Here is a 15,263-nt window from a genome sequence, read left to right as displayed (position 1 = left end):
ATACTGTAATATTTGAGGTAAATTCAGTATTCCAGGATTCTGGCCCCTTTTCCCATTCCAGGCACAAAACCGTTTCCATTTTGCGGCGTAAGCTTTTCTAGTAGAAGGCCTTCTGGCCTCCAAAATGACATCCTGCACCTCCTTGGAGAGTAGGGTCTGTTGTGAAGTTAAGGAATCTTCCATGTGGCCAGATTGAGTGTTTTCAGCTGACTGTGAAGAGTTTTGAAGCTGTGCTGAGTCAGAAGAAGAGGCATTAGAGGTAGGGTCCATGGTGGGGAATGCGTCAGGCTCCTCAGGAGTGGGTACCAGTGTTGTCTTGGCCAGTCTGAAGCAATGAGAATTATCTTTGGTCTGTCTGCTCTGGTTTTTAATATAGAACTTTGGGCAGCAGAGGAAGAGGTGGAAAGGCATAAACTGTCATTGTTGTCCAACTGAAAGAGAGTGCGTCCACTCTCCAGGCCTGTGGATGAAAAGTCCTTGAGCAGAATTTTGCCAATTGGTGATTTTTGTGGGAGGCAAATAGATCTATGTCTGGCCTTCCCCATGCTTGAATTAGCTCTGTAAAAACTTGAGGATGCAACTTCCATTCATGTGGATCTGTCATATTTCTGCTCAGGTTGTCTGCCAGTGTGTTTTCCTTGCCTGGCAAGTAAGTACTGTGCTTGAAATTCGATTTGTAATTCCAGAGCCATGTTCCAAAGAGACATGGCCAGCCTGCATAGGGGGTATGAATGGGTTCCTCCCAGTTTGCTTATGTACCACATTACTGTGGTGTTGTCTGTCCTTATCAATAGTTGACCTGGATGCAGAAGATCTTTGAAAGCTATAATAGCATTTATTACTGCTAGCATTTCCTTTTGATTGATGTGTAGGTGCTTTTCTTTTTGGGACCATTTGCCCTGAATGCACTGATCTGTCATGTGCGCCCCCCAGGCGTAGTCCGAGGCGTCTGTTGTGATGACTTGATTTGCTTGAGGCTTGCAGAATGGGAGACCTGTGTTTCTTTGGCATGCTTGAGCCCACCACAGAAATTCCTTTTGAAGACATGGAATCAGTGGTATTATTGTTTCCAAACTGTGGCTGTGTTGAGACCATAGGTTTTTCAGGTACCACTGAAGTTTCCTCATATGCAGCTTTGCACATGGGATTAGTAGGATGCAAGATTCCATGAATCCCAGAGCCTGCTGGATTTTCCTTGCAGTCAGCCAGGTGAAATGTGCTAGTTTTCTGAAGTATTGAGTTAGTTGCCCCTGTTTCTCTGGCGTGAGGTAGGCCATCTGGGTGTTTGTGTTCAAGTTGGCATCCAGGAAAATTATTGTTTGAGAGGGTATTAGCCTTGACATCTTTTTGTTGACTGTGTATCCCAGAGAATTCAACATTATTACAAAAGCCAGATGTTTCAGAAGTATGTGCTTGCTGTCCGCTTGGATCAGGCAGTCGTCCAAATATGGGTATATTTGTATCCCTTGAAGTCTGCAGTAGGCAATTACTGATGCCAGGCATTTCATGAATACTCTGGGTGCAGTAGATAAGCCAAAGGGCAATGCAGAGAATTGATAATGGGTTGAACCTGCAAGAAATCGGAGGTATCTTCTGCAATCTTGTCTGATTGGGACATGCAGGTATGCCTCCTTGAGGTCCAATGTTACCAGCCAAGACTCCTTGCCCAGCATTGGAAGAAGCTGCTGTAATGTGAGCATCTTGAATTTTGGCACGAGTAAAAATGTGTTTAGGATGGATAGGTCCAAAATAGGTCTCCGATCTTTTCCCTTCCTTGGTACCAGGAATAGTCTGGAGTAAAAACCTTGACCTTGTTCTTGTGTAGGTACCTCTTGAATAGCTTTCATGTCCATGAGATCTGAAATTTGTTTTTGTGCCTCTGCCCTTTGATTGTGTGGCAGGTTTGGCATGCCTCTCATTTTTGGAAGGGTCTGAAAATGGAATCTGTAGCCTCTGTTTATAATGTCCAGGATCCATTTGTCTTTTGTGACAATATGCCAATTTTTCGAAAATAATGCCAGTTTTCCGCCTAAAGGTGCTGCCATTTGAGCCTTGCTTGGCATGCAAAGGGGAAAGTCATTGGGTCTGCTTTCTGAATGGCTGTGAACTATCCTCACCACCTCTTTGTGTAGGAGCTTGCCATTGTCTGCCTCTAAACGATCCTTGAGATTGCCCTCTGCCCCTCGGGCGCCTGTATCTACCTCTTTGGGGTCTGTCCATGGCTGGAAAGGACCAATTTTTGGAAGGCCAATTTCTGCTGAAACGTGGAGGTTGTACCTGTAGGAAATCTTTCACTGTTTGCATTGATTTAGCCTTTTCCTCCATTTTCTTTAATACCTCCTCAGCTTTAACACCAAATAATACATCTTTTTGCAGAGGGGCATCTAGTAATTTAGCTTTGACATGATCTGGTAAGGTTTGCTCTTTGAGCCAGGCATGTCTACGTATGACTGATCCTGTAACAGCAGCTCTACATGAGGCCTCTAAAGCATCAAAACCATATTGCAAGGTATTTAGGGTACTACAGATAGTAAATGAAAGTAAACGCGAAGGCGACAACATGGGCTACTTAGAGTTGGTTGAATTAAATTGGATTCTAAGGCTGAGAGCACATATTGAACCAGGGCTTAATCAGGCAGTAAGTATAAAGCCAGTATTGGCTAGGCGCAGATGAATTATGGGCATTGGCTTTTATTAATAATAATACATTATAACATTTGAGATGTTTTAAACATATGTAGTTAGTTTGTACGAGTGCTTTTTTGATGTGCTGGATATTGAACTTTGATATGTATTTTTAATTCTTCATGCTGTATGTTTTATGTTTGGAACCGTCAAGGGACTATATATTTTTAGTTTTAAAGTAATAATTTTATATATATGTTCTTTGTAATGTTATCCATTTAAACATGTTAATATGGAATTTCTAGCGACATATAAATTGTAAGATTTAAACTTAGTTGTGTGTATATATATATATATATATATATATATATATATATATATATATATATATATATATATACATAAACACTATACATTTTGTATTTTTGTAGTGAATAAGTATTGAATTTAGGTATTTAATAATGATAAGCATCATTTTTATTTTTATTTTCACTTTTATATTATACTATTCTATTCTGCTATATTTCATTATGCGTTTTACAAGCTCAATTAATTATGTAGCTTTAAAATGAAACAGTGGAATAGTTGATGACTTATTCTGACTAATTGATTAATTGTTTAACTGATTTATTAGATAGAATACTTTGTATATAAATATTTGATAAAATGGATTGATTTACAAACCTGAAGAAGCGTACCTTGGTAGTACGTGAAAGCGCTTGTTCCGACAATAAATACAACATTATTTTTTACTATCGTGGTGGCTTCTACTTTATTTTGTTTGCTGCTACGTGGATTTCTTTTTCTGGTAGAAGTCTTTGGATGGTAGTATCCTGTTCGTATTCATTATTTTTGTTGTTCTTCTCTTGGATTTTTCTACCTTCACACGATGGAAACACCTACAATTGAACTTGACTATAATCCTGGAATTACCTCAGAAACAGCGTTTTAACGATCAACAAGTGAATACCAAGATAAAGCCAAACGCAAAGTAACCACTCGCAAACTGCACAACTGCACAGCCAAGGAACAATTCCAGCCTGATGTTAAAATCCACAAATAATTTATTAACCAACAAGGTTAAGCGCTTTCACTCGTATCACACGAGCTTCATCAGAACAAAGTGCAATCTCTAAAAAACGTTTAAATACATATAAATTGGCGCCAAAATCTTCTTAAAGCCATAGCATTCTTAAAATTAAACTATTTAAACATACTTATGAATACAGTTAATATCTGAAAAAATTCCTTAAAATAAATACATCATCATGTATCAACACACTGGATTTAATATTTAAAAAGTCCATAACTCTAAAATATCTGTAGTATAAGTTCTTTTAGTATTGGGTTCAGTATTTCAACATCAAAGCAGGTTTAACTGTAATGTAATCATTAATACCTGGTGCAGTCATGGCATCAGTATAAAACTGCCACCAGTATTCTCTATAGGCTAACACATTTTTGATATTGCCTCCCCTGGGGTCAACCCTAACTGTTTCCAAAATTGCAAACTTAAAATAATGTGTGGGACCCTCCTTGTTGACATGCCTAAAAAGGGCATTCTTAGTATCCTTTGTTTTAATGCTGTAACCGTGGGCATAAATTCTTTTTTTGAACTGTCTTTGAGTTCTTCCTATATAATAAACAGGACAGCACATACATTTAGCCAAGTAAATAATCATACTAGTATTACAGTTTCCTTTCTTAAACCTAACACATGTCTTATTGATATTATCCAATGTTATGTTACTTACATCCAGAATATCCTTACACTGATTGCAAGCCCCACATTTTTTGGTATGGGTGTCAGTGGTCAAACTAATTTTAATAACACTTTCAAAAAGATGTTTCAGGTTCCTACCCATTTTATAAACAAAACTTGGTTTTTGACCAAGGGTAGTCATTATGTCATTGTCAGTATAAAACAAATCCCAATTCTTGTTCATAATATTTTTTACTGCATTTGAGTGAGGACCATATTCAATAATACAAGCTCTATTAAACTTATTGGTATCTGTAGTACCCTGTTCATTAATATTAGTAACATTCACATCGTTGTTACTTGTACCTAATAGAGGTATGTATTTCTTGCCCCACTCACCAATAACGTATTTACTAGTATCCATCAACAATTTTTCATCATAACCTCTCTCTCTAAATAAATTAGTAATGAACGTGACTTCCTCTATCATGTCTGCATAATCAGATGTCTGCATAATCAGATGTCATTCTAAGTGCACGGACAAGTTGTCCTTTGAATATATTGTTTTGAGTTTATCAGGGTGGTTACTACTGTATTCTACATACAAATTTGTAAAGGTGTTCTTTCTGTGTACCCTGGATTTAAATCTCTCCCCATCATATGATATCATAGTATCTAAGTATGCCACTCCTGTTTGATTGCATTCAAAAGTGAATTTCAAAAATGTTGAACTATTGTTTAGGTATGTGACAAAATCAGCAAAAGAGTTGTAGTCACCATTCCATAAAATATAGATATCATCAAGATAGCGGGAATAGTATACTATGTTGTCAGAGTACTTGCTGTCAAATATGTGAGTCTCCTCCCAATCTAATAACACCAAATTGGCGTATATGGGGAAACAAGCTGCCCCCATAGCTACACCTTGTGTTTGTCTAAACATCTCACCCTCGAAAAAAATGTAACTGTAATCGAGTACGATGTTCATCAACTCTGATAATAATCTTATCCTATCCCAGCTCATTTTTGTGTGTTTAACCATACTGTTGGTAAAAGCAGTAATCCCTTCACTATGAGGAATACAAGAAAACAAGTCTACTACATCAATAGATGACATAATTAAATTTTGACATTTAGTATCAATGGGAAAGTTTTTTAAAAATATCCAGGAATCCTTTACCAAATGTTTAATTTCCGAATATATAGGTTTAAGAAAGGTATCTATAACCACCCCTATAGGAAATGTTTTTGACTTACTCCCTGAAATAATAGGGCGAAAAGGAGGTTCTAGTATATTTTTGTGCACTTTAGGGATGCCAACAATGGTAGCCATATATGGAAATTCAACAGACATGAATTTGTGTAGATCAACAGTAATTCTTTCTTCCATCAAAAAATCATCCAAAAACATGTCTATCCTTCTATATGCAGTATGTACTTCATTGACTGACACCACCTCATAATTCCCTGAACTGTGCAAGATGTCATGTATGATAGTGCTATATAAAAAAGCATCAAATAATACGATACCTCCGCCCTTGTCAGGTTTCATTATGTGTAGACAGTTGTTGTGCCGTAACTCATCAAGTAGCCTCTGTTCATCTAATGTAAGGTTTCTGTTCACTTTTTTATTCTTAGCTGTATTGTTGTATCTATATAAATCCCTGGAAACTTTATTTTCATAAACCTGTACCAGTGTATTATTAACTGGTATAAAAACACTTTTTTTCTTTAATTTCATCTGCTGTACTGTAGTATCAGTCCGATCACCAAACATTAAAGCCAAATTTAGCTTTCTAGTGTACAGCTTAAGCTCATTTAGGCTGTCAACAATGTTAAAATTAGTGGTAGGTATGAACTTCATACCTTTAGAGAAAAGACTAAAATATGTGGGGTCTAATTGAATGTTACAGTATTTAAATATCTTAAAGTTATTGTACTCAAAAGTAATTCCATCCTGTAGAATAGCTTTAAACTCTTGTATACCTTGAGTACCTGTCTCACTATTCAGTATTTCTTCTTCCATCCACCCCCCTGTTTCCATTTCGGAACATTCCTTCTCTTGGGTTTCTGAAAAAAATCATTGTCACATCCATCAGTATAATTTACTTCCTGCTCTGCTAAATCATTACCAAAATTATTTCCCCTAGTGTAATAGTTGTTTTTATTACCCCATTTATACATATCGTAACGTGAATATTGTTCTGTATCCCTATTAACTTTTTTATTTTTCCTCTCAAATGCTTTTTTTGCTTTAAATTCAGCTGACTCAAATTGTTTGTAATACAAATTTTCCCATTGTGGGAAAGCTAAGTCCTATATTATCACTTGGTTGATCCTTTCAACCTCAGCCATAATTTTACATAATTTCATGTCATTGTGCTTAATTAAAAGCTTCATGAATTCAAATCCAAAAGTATCAAACAAGTCATTAAACTCCTTTTTAGTTTCACTAGTAATATCAATACCAATGGGTTCCTTAAAAAAACGTAAACCCATAGGTACTATTTTGAGAGACATACAATGTGTTAAATAAGCGCTGTCTAACTTAACAGCGTTTATAGTATTCAACTTCTTACCAAATAAATAAATAGTATCCTTCAAATTACCTTGAAATGCCATAGAATGGTTAACATTGTCTCTACCATCATTACTACTAAAATTACAGTCTTTGGTAAAAAAGTCTTTTAAATTATATTGTCTTTTACTTTGTGTGACAGTGATATTACTTGGATTTTTAACAGTACCTGTGAATCTAGGTTGACTGTTAGAAACCTGGCTGTATGTACGCACAGGTTGAGTCGATTTAGGCTTAGTGCCTGTCCTTCTCGCTTCCTCAGTGAGATTTGAAAAAGAAAAATCAAACGTGAAATCTTTAGTATCCAGTTTGTTGTTATCCACTCTTCCCACAGAACGCGGTAAATCTATGTTATACCCACGTTTATAATTTTCTTCCTGTCCATTTGGGATGTCCGGAGAAGAAGTGGTAGGTGTAACTGTTCGTAATTCCCCTTCAATTTGTTCGACGCCAATCCTGGAATTAGGATCAATGCAAGTGACTGGAATAACATTTTTCATCAACGTGACAATCCATCATTGAACTTAGAACTACATCTTCCTACCACCTCAAGGAAAACAGGTACTGTGGAAAATCTTAAAGAATTTTACAATGGTCTCAGGGAACTTGAAAATGATCTATACAAATTACATAGACTAATTTGGCAGAGGAGGCATGCCTTCATTTCCATGTGATACCTCGGGGCATGCGAGGTCTATGCATGCCCACCTATGGAGATAGTCACCCTGAACTTTTGAAAAAATGGCAACAACTGAATATAGACTTTAGTAATCAGTATATAAAACTTTTAATTGATTACTTTACTCCAATTGAAAATGAGCTAGTTAAAAAAGTGGAGGCTTTGCATAAAGATCTACTAAATCAATATAAAGGAGAAGTCTATGAGAAAAAACTTGATGCAATGTTTGTACAAGTCATCGCGTATAGTGACAGACTGCAGCAACTGAAATATAAAAAAACTACAAAGAGATTATCATGACTTTTTATCCGGACAAATTTTTGTTTGGCCCAAATATGGTGATCAATCCAATGCCCGACAAAATCATCTGTCCTATGCTGATAACAGTACTATTAATGTAATAGATTCTCAAGAGTCTTTGAATTCGATCAATGCGGAGATGACGTCATTGTCAAGCACTGGGAAGCAATATGAGTTGCCAGTGAGCGAAACGCCACCACCAAATCAACAAGCTCTAAAGGAACCACTTTCCCTTGGAGCGAGACCAAAACTTGGTACAGGTTTAAGTCCAAGTACTTTTTTACCGTTACCAGTAGAATACAGAACCCGAATATCGATGCGGTCCAACAGTCGAGGAAGAAGAAAAAGGAATTATTCAGGGGAGACCACCGAGGTAAGGAGAAAGAACAGGAATGAGGCAACTCGTATTTAATATCTCGAGTCGTGAACGGACTATGCATGAAGTAGATCTTCTGAACAAAGGACTTTCCTTTATTCCATCTCAGGGTAGTAACCTTTCATAAGTTCTTATTGACTTGCATCTTTTCGTGAGAACTTTAACATTAAAATTACTGTTTAAAGACGCTAATATGCCTAATTCCAATACTGGTGAACAATTTAAATGTAAAAGCATGTTTATACCCACTCTTTTGCCGAATGTTGAATGTTTTGCAAGGTTATGTGAACAAGATTTGTATGATTATTTTTCTAAAGGTATATTTAAGCATGTGTTTCATAACCTAAACGCAAATGAGAAACTTTCACTTAAGAATTTACAGCAGGATTTGAGCTTAGTATTTAAAACAGCTAATAAGGGTAGAGGTATAGTGGTAATGGACTCCACCCTATATACTAAGTTAATGTTAGATACGCTGAATGATGATGCTGTCTATAAACGTATAGAATATAAGCAGTTAATACATATTGTGAAGTAGGTCCAAGATACTCTATATGACCTTTTAATGTGCAGACAAATTCCTAAGGAACTATATGAATATTTCCTGCTAGACTCTCCTCTTATTCCTGTGATTAAAGGCCTTCCCAAAGTACATAAAGGGGTTTTTCCCCCCTCCTTTATGACCAATAGTATCTGGTGAAAAATGGGCAACTGAGAACATTTCTCGCTACATTGAATCTAAACTGGGACCCTTAGCCAGAAATATACCCACCATTTTAAAGGATACCCATGAATTATTAAAATATTTACAGACTTTAGTTATAGATAATGCTATACCTCCATCAACTATTTTGGTATCATTGGATGTCAAAAATCTTTTTACAACTATTCCCAATGAATATGGGATTGAGGCTATCAGGGAATTTATACATGCAGATGGAACACTTGATAATGACTCTCAAATGTTGATTTGTACACTACTAGAAATAGTTTTGAATAACAACATCTTTTTATTTCAAGATACTATATATGCACAAACTTGGGGAGTAGCCATGGGCACCCCCTGTGCGAATTCTTATGCTAATCTAGTGATGTATCAGTGGGAATGTAGGTTCTTGTTTGATAGTACATTTTTCAAGCACATTTTACTATACAGACGCTTTGTAGATGATATACTAATACTTTGGAAAGGAGATGATGAATTATTGAGACACTTGGTTCCTTATTTAGAATCTACAACTGACTTTTTGAGATTTAACATGGAGAAATCTGTTAAGATAGATTTTTTTAGATGTTACTGTTTTTAAAAAATTGGATGGTGCAATTTCCACTACTCTATTTAGGAAACCTTGTTGGAGAAATGCAATATTACATTATAATAGCATGCATCCACGTCATATATTCCCGAACATTGTTAAGAGCCAGTTCTTGAGAGTCTCCCGTCTATGTAGTAATGATAAGGACAGAGATATACAAATAAACTTAACAGAGGGGTTTTTTATTAGCAGGGCATATTCTAGTTCTCTGATTAAAGATTTTCTGCTCTAAACCTCAGACCAATGAAAGGCAGAGAACAAAAAACCTATATAGAACCTATCGGCATGATACCAAGACAGTCTTTACAACCAGATATACCAATGACATTAAACATATCAATAACATTATTAGAAGAAATTGGAAGATATTGTTATCAGATACACAAGTGGCAGAGGTTGTTGGTAATAGACCTACTTTTAGATATAGAAACAGCAAAAGTCTGAAGAGACTATTATGTATTGAAAAACTGAATAGATCTGTGTTTGATTTTAGACAGTCTTTGAGACATGGAACATATCCATGTAACAGATGCAATATGTGTAATTTTATTTCTAAAAACCAACAATTCACTGTACCACATTTGGAATATACACTTACACCTAATTTTTATGCAATGTGTAATTCTAAGAATCTAATATATTTGGCTACCTGCGTTGCATGTGAGGCGTATTATGTAGGGTTAACATCTAGGAGGTTAAAAAATCGTATTTATAACCATAGTTATGACATGAGGAAAATGATTTTAATGAATGCTTTAGCTAAACATAGGTATGCGTTTCATGATCATGACTTTAAATTTAGGGTACTACAGATAGTAAATGAAAGTAAACGCGTAGGCGACAACATGGGCTACTTAGAGTTGGTTGAATTAAATTGGATTCTAAGGCTGAGAGCACATATTGAACCAGGGCTTAATCAGGCAGTAAGTATAAAGCCAGTATTGGCTAGGCGCAGATGAATTATGGGCATTGGCTTTTATCAATAATAATACATTATAACATTTGACATGTTTTAAACATATGTAGTTAGTTTGTACGAGTGCTTTTTTGATGTGCTGGATATTGAACTTTGATATGTATTTTTAATTCTTCATGCTGTATGTTTTATGTTTGGAACGGTCAAGGAACTATATATTTTTAGTTTTAAAGTAATAATTTTATATATATGTTCTTTGCAATGTTATCCATTTAAACATGTTAATATGGAATTTCTAGCGACATATAAATTGTAAGATTTAAACTTAGTTGTATATATATATATATATATATATATATATATATATATATATATATATATACTATACATTTTGTATTTTTGTAGTGAATAAGTATTGAATTTAGGTATTTAATAATAAGCATCATTTTTATTTTTATTTTCACTTTTATATTAAACTATTCTATTCTGCTATATTTCATTATGCGTTTTACAAGCTCAATGAATTATGTAGCTTTAAAATGAAACAGTGGAATAGTTGATGAGTTATTCTGACTAACTGATTAATTGTTTAATTGATTTATTAGATAGAATACTTTGTATATAAATATTTGATAAAATGAATTGATTTACAAACTTGAAGAAGCGTACCTTGGTAGTTTGTGAAAGCGCTTGTTCCGACAATAAATACAACATTATTTTTTACTAACGTGGTGACTTCTACTTTATTTTGTTTGCTGCTACATGGATTTCTTTTTCTGGTAGAAGTCTTTGGATGGTAGTATCCTGTTCGTATTCACATTGCAAGGTATGTTTACCCACTTGTTCTGCACTATGTATCAAATCCTGCAACTCCTTCAAGTCTGGTTGTTCAGATTGTGACATTTTGCTTCTCAACTGTGATAACAGAAACTGTTGGTACTTTAACATATGGAACTGGCAGTTTAATGCCCTCATGGTTAAGGTGGCCGAGGTGTATACCTTCCCCCCCCACCTTTCTAAAGCTCTGGAATCTCTCTCTGAAGGTAATGGATTTTTAGCAGTGGAGGCCTTAATTCCCTTGGGGCCCTGTGAGATAGTTTCTGGGTCAGCCGCATGGCTTTTGTATAGGAATTGGTGTGAGTCAGGAACCTGGTAATACCTGTCAGGCTTGACTGGGGCTGGAGGTAAAGAGTCTGGGTTAAGGCAGGCCTCCGAATACACATCATCTAGAATGTCTAAGACAGGAGGTATAGCTAGAGGGCAGTGCTGAGGGAGCAAGAGAAAATCCCTAAGCCTTTTCTTGGAGTCTGAGTACTCTTGGCCTTTCCAGTGGAAGTGTTCCCTCAAGGTATGCAAGGTTTTCCCAAAAGAGTAATCCTCAGGGGGGGGAGACAGAGGGAATGGACTCCTCTGCATCAGAATCTTCAAAAGGGGAGTATGAATGTTCCTGGTCATCAGAATGCTCTGAAATAATGGAGGCCTGGTCCGAGGAGGGAGATTCTTCCTCCACTCTGGGCCTTTTGTCTGGGGGGGGGTTGAGAACCCCTGATAAGAGTAATCAAATCCTCAGCCATTTTGAGCATCTGCTTTTTAGGCATGGGGCCTTGAGAAGGGCCCTGTGGAGCTTGTCTCTTAGTATGCATGGCTGCTTTAGACTTAGTGAAAGCCTTGATGGAAAAAAAAGAGGAAGGCCTGAAGACACCTTGAGAGGTGGCAGACCTGTCTAAACTCTGAGTTTCACCGCCAAGAGTGGCTTTGGTATCGGTAGTCGGGGTGTGGGCCGAAGAGCCTGCGACCTCGGGTACAGTAGACACCGCCAATGAAGTGTCATCGGTAGTCAGGGGCTGCGCAGGCGCCTCACTGAGAACCGGACCACCTGTAGTCGGCTTTGGCATGGTGTCGGTAGAAGCCGCGGACCTCGTATGTCGGTCCTTATCTTTGCGTCTTTTACTCAAAACTGGAGTCGGAGTATCCGACGACATAATGTAATTAAATTTTTTGCCAAAATAGTGTTGGGCGAACTCCGCCCGACGCTTAATGGTGCGTCTGTTGAATGTAGCACAAAAACGACAGGCCGAGACGTCGTGGTCTGGGCCTAAGCAAGGAATGCAGAGGGAATGAAAATCCTTATGCAGTATTTGCTTCCCACATGAAATGCAATTATTAACTTTGTCTGACATCGGTCTGAGGCAAGAAAAGTTTCCCCAACGGGGTACTTAGCTTTCAAGACGACTTTGGTTGCAAAATATTCGTAATCTCAGGAGCTGGCCGACCGGCACTTGCAAACTGCTTCTGCTTCGGGCACCGCGCGGCAAGAAAGACTGAAGAAAATGGCGTCGGTTGGTTCTTTTATACCCCTGTCACACTGACGTCAGGGAAGAAGCGACGACAACAGACGCCGGACCTAGACTTTGGAATTCGGCCAACCGAGGACCCGCCTGACGGCAGGAAAACCCATCTGTTATGACTACAGCTGTATGCACGATGAACATCCTGCAGTTACATCCCTACTTAAGGCAAAGCTTCAGTAATGACTACTTTCTTTATTAAAGTCTGTAGCCAATATATTCAACAGACATCCCAAGGAAAAGAAATCTGTTTAGTATTACTGCATTAAAACAACACCTAAACATTAACACAGTCTATGTATGTAGATAAAAATTTCTGGTGAACCACCACAGCTAAAAACTTTGTTAAATTTAAAAATACAGACAAAACATAAAAGACTTCCAAGGAAAGAGAGCTCTAAATGATTAGCGCTTTCAGCTATTCAGCCTTCTTCAGATCATATTCTCTATAGCTCTCCAACTAAAGTTAAATAACAAATCATGGCCACAGGCTGCAGGCAACGCCTACTCATTAACCGATCTAAAACCATAGCAACTAATCATACATTTTAGGGATAACAAGCCTCCTTTACTTTGCCTATAGTAGGACGTCTGTTCTTTAGTATTGGTTTGAGCGGAACCATTGTATTTAGGCTTGGGGGGGCGATCAGCCCTCAAGTTCACTATCCAACTCACTTCACACATTTCAGTGCAGTTCTTTACATCTCCACCCCTCGAGTCTGTAGCAATACATTCTAAAGCTTTAAACATAAAGCTATGATCAGGATAAGATACAACGTGGTCAGCCAGCACATTCTTTAAATCCTTGTTCTTAATATCCCTCAAATGTCACATAACTCTGTCCTTCAAACGCTGGTCCATTTTTCCAATGTAAAACACTGAGCATTTTTGACAAGTTGCCAGGTAGACCAAATGCTGGGTATTGCAAGTTGCACTAACTTTCGACAGGTGATTGATTCCAGATACGGGATGCACAAAAAGATTGCTGTTGTCTATATAGGGACAGGCTTTGCACTTCCCACATTTGACAGTTCCTTTCTTCTGGTATACATTTTTCCATTCAAAGCCATCCTTGCCACACAGCAGTCTTTTAATATTCTTTCTATTCTTAAAAACTAACCTTGGTTGTTCTCCTGCAATATTTTTCACTTTTGCATCTTCTGTCAACATCGGTCAAAACCTTCTGAGTATATCACAGATCTTTTGGCCATCTTTACTATATGTGAGAATACATTTTGGACCTTGAGTCAAAGTTCCTTTCTTTAGAGGCAGTCACCTTAACTCTGGGGATAGTTTTTCCATTAAAATAGGGATGACTTTTATTGGACCTTAGGTCCTGTTGTGTACATCTCATAGTAAGATCTCTATTGTGGTAACCTGTATTCCTCAAAAGTTTATAGTGGGTAACCTGCATCATTTCAAAGTCAGCATCTTCAGTACAGAGCTTAGATATTATGTTGCACTTGATTTTCCATGATGTTTTTGAATATGTGACCTGGGTGCATAGTATTTCTGTGTAAGCAGTGGTTCTTCCATGTCTCTTTTCTGTGCATTTCCATATGCAGTCCTAGACTACAATGTAGGGTTACTTTAGCATCCAAGAAATCAATCAATCTCTTCCTTTGAATAAGTGATCTTAAATTCAAGGAAACTCGTGGCATTTTTCAGATATTCTGTGAACATATCAAGTTCTCTTTCATCTCCTTTTCATAGGACAAAGTTATCATCCACAAAACAGCCATAATACACCAGATGTCCAAACCAGGGGTTGATGGCATTCAAAATTTGATTCTTCTCCCATTGGGCTAAGACTAGGTTTGAATAACTATTAGCACAAGGGGTGCCTATATCTACCCCCCATACTTGCCAAAAATAGTTATTCCCATAAGCAAAAATGTTATTTTCCAGAATTAATTCCAGCGGAGGGCAAATTAGATTGGAATTAAATCCTGTTTGTACAAGACACTCTCTAATTGTTTCCACTCCATAGTCATTAGGTATAACTGTAAACAGACTTTTGACGTCCATGGTTACCAGAATTAAATCTGAAAAACTATCCATGTCTTTGATTTTCTCAGACAAACTTTCTAAGAAGCTCCCTGTGTCTTTTATAACACTATCCACCAACTGTAGGACCTTCTTCAGCTCATTTTCAACATAAAAGGACAGTGGTTTGGTTATCCAGCCTCTTCCCTCCACAACCGGTCTCAGCAGGGGGGGGTCATCCAAGGTCTTGTGTATTTTAGGTAAACCACTGATACTAGGGATGGCTGGATACTTAGTTTCAAAAAAATCAAATAAATCCTTAGATAGATGTCTCTCCATTAACAAAACCATAAGAGTATTCTGAAACACTAGTCTTCTTATCCAAATTTTGCTTCTTAATATCTTTATACATATGTACATCTGTCAGCATTTCTTGC

The 15,263-nt window shown here is 37.1% G+C and overlaps 1 protein-coding gene across 1 annotated transcript in view; it reads right to left on the bottom strand.

Moving 5' to 3' along the window:
• The window catches only part of GABARAPL2 (GABA type A receptor associated protein like 2), a 301,666-nt gene that overhangs the window by 38,743 nt on the left and 247,660 nt on the right, over positions 1–15,263 (bottom strand). The gene's annotated exons all lie outside the window — the stretch shown is intronic.

The sequence above is a fragment of the Protopterus annectens genome, chromosome 8.part1 (assembly GCF_019279795.1).
Source record: "Protopterus annectens isolate FY-2018-M chromosome 8.part1, PAN1.0, whole genome shotgun sequence".
NCBI classification, from domain to species: domain Eukaryota; kingdom Metazoa; phylum Chordata; order Ceratodontiformes; family Protopteridae; genus Protopterus; species Protopterus annectens.
This window is presented reverse-complemented; position numbering and strand designations above follow the sequence as displayed.